Here is a 2,853-nt window from a genome sequence, read left to right on the forward strand (position 1 = left end):
TTGCTCTTTCTGCTGGTGACACATTTCTTTGGATCTTACTTCCTTTCCAGGGCTCCCCCTTCTCCCCTTCTGCCCAGGCACCAGGGCAGCAGCATTTTTTCCAGAGCAAGAGGAAATGGCACACAAAACCCCTCCTCATCTTTTAAGCGACCAAACACCAGCAAATTTTGGGACCACCACTGGTGTTTCCTATCAACCAACCCGAGAGCCGCCAACGCACGGGGAAGGGAGCTGCGAAGGCAAGAGTTAAATGTTTCTCCTGCACAGGCAACAGCCCTTCTGCCTCCCTTGGCCTCCTCAGCTGCCACTGCTAAACACAAGGCAAGCGACAACACTCCGAATAGCAACGAGAGCACGGAAGAAATTCGGTAGGAGCCTTGCTCCTCCCTGCCCGGCTGCGTGACGACGGCCTGGAAAGAGCTGCGTACTGAGGCAGGGTCCAGCCGCAACCAGCACCGTTGAGGCAGCCAGAGGCAGATCCAGGAGGCATCTGGGGAGCAGGCAGACAGCACGTCTGGCTCTGAAGAGCGGGATTATGACGGAAAATGAGGAGGAAGCCACTGACTCACCTGTCCCACCCGCATAAGCAGCTTTCCCGAGGCTGCACTGTATCTGACCTTTCTCAGAGCCCCAAGTTCCAGCAAATCGGCTCTTCACAAGTTTCCTCCCTACACTGCGCGCTAGGAGAGCGCCGTCTCGGAGGGACACCGGGCTCTGACACACTCTTCCCAAATCGGCCCCCTCTCTCCCTGCCCCCGGGTCTGACCGCAGGCAGCCACAGCCCTTCGTTCCAGCCTCCCCCTGCTTCCATGAGACCCTCACTCGGAGAAATGTCACAGGATCCGTTCCTTCCCAGACCCCTGTGCTCACAGAAAGGGTCAGGGCAAGCCCAGAAACAATGAAAAGCCTGGCTTCAGACAAAGCAGGAAGATGGGAGGAAAAAAAAGTATTTCTCCCACTTGCATCTCACCTGAGAGCAGATGACGTCCCCGCCAGCGGTGATCAGCACAGCCGTGTGCCCCGGCCCGGGGACTGCCGGGGTCTCTCTCTCTCTCTAAGGCTCACGCGCAACCGCTGCAAACTTGACAAGCTCTCACAAAACCTTTGGGATGGATGAAAGCAGTATATTTTCCACAAGATAAAGCCAACCGCACTCAGCTGGCTGAGGCAACACCAGGGCCCAGGCCATTTCCCTCTGCAAAGCCAGCAGTATTCAGAGAAAAGATAAAGGGTGCCCAGAGCAAAGATAAAGGGTGCTCCTCAGGCAGCCCAGCAGAGCGGCGGGGGACTCAGTGCATCTCACGAGGCCATCCAGGCCCCTCCACGTGGTCACCCAGCCCTTCCGCTAACCGCGAGACAGCTCCGAGCCTGGGCAGGACACCTGACCCTTTTTTTTTTTTTTATGTGCGACTTTAGCAGTTTTGGTTTGTTTTTCGATATTTATTCCGATTCAAAAGACATTACGCCTGGGCCGTGCCTCGGGTTCCCTTACGCACCAAGTCATCAGGCTCAAGGAGGCGGCTTTCTTCCCTGCCAAAGCAATACGGCTCAGCAAACACAGCAAGTCACATCAGACCTTCAAAGGCCTCTCCAGCCCTCCAACCCCACCCGGGGAAGGGAGCAGCGTTGGGTCTTGCCTTCTGCCTTCAACCCTTAAAGCCTTGGACACAAACAGAAGCTGATGCAACTTCAAACTAGTTAATATCTCCGCGTACATAAAACCACGGTAATTTGAATCATGACTCTCTGGCACATGTTACGCTACTGCAGCTCGTTCCTCAGGCAGAGCTCAGTGCTGGTTCACTCACGGGCACAAGCCAGTCTGTTTGGCAGCGGGTCTCAAGAAACGGCCACGCAAAAGCCACCGGCAGGCTCGCAGCGTCACGGGAGGCTGGTCTGCCCCTCGGCCGCCCTCCACCACAGGACTGCTCCAATTTAGGAAAGGTGACATCTCGCACAGAGTACAGCCCTGAAGCACAAGTCCCTACAATTGAGTCCCAGGCGACAACGTGCAAAGTATGGCAAGATCTCTCCGTTCAGATGGACAAGGGCTACGGTCTAGGATCTGCAGGATGTCACTAGCGGCTGTGATCTGCCCTGCACATCTCCACCTCGGCTCCCTCCAAATGCATCTCCTGGTCTCCAGTACCTCCTGACCCACCCACAGCAGCGCAGCACCATCCCTGCACCAACACCCCGGGCCACGTACAGTGAGCACGTCCCAGATAACCTTCTGTCCGACCATGAAAAACCACCCAGCCGCAGCCCGGGCCTGAAGGCCTACGGAGCGCTGAGCACCAGCTGAGACTTCGATCTGAAAAAATCGCTCAGAGGAAACAATATGACATTTCAAACACAACGTGCGCATTATTCCGCCTCCCCCAACAATTCACTGGTGTATTTCACCCCAAAACGGGAATCTTGATGCTTGGGAGGGAAGGGCTGTGCCCCAGAAGCAAGCGTGGGGAGGGGAGAGGAGAGCTGCTCAGAAGATGGAGAGCCCAGCCAGCGTACAGAGCCTTTTCCAGCCACCATAACAGACTCCTGCATCCAGGATCTGGAGGCTGACACGCTCACAACTGCAGCTGAGCTGACGTGCAGTAAAATCCAGGGGTCCCGATGAGGTATCGGGGCCCGACCAGCCTTAGGATGCTTCAAAGACCCAAGCGTAAGAGCCAGCCAGATTCGAAGGGACAAATTCCCAAACGCTTTAGCAACTCTGCCAAACCCCCTGCTCAGCCCCCAGCCGATGGGTTCCTAACCCGGAGGTCAGAGTGCAGGCTGAAGGACGGGCCTCCCTGCTTCTCCGGGGGGCTCTGCCGCGGTCCGGCCCCGCAGCCAGCCATCAGCCCT

This window comes from Charadrius vociferus, unplaced genomic scaffold, assembly GCF_000708025.1.
Source record: "Charadrius vociferus isolate BGI_N301 unplaced genomic scaffold, ASM70802v2 scaffold619, whole genome shotgun sequence".
NCBI classification, from domain to species: domain Eukaryota; kingdom Metazoa; phylum Chordata; class Aves; order Charadriiformes; family Charadriidae; genus Charadrius; species Charadrius vociferus.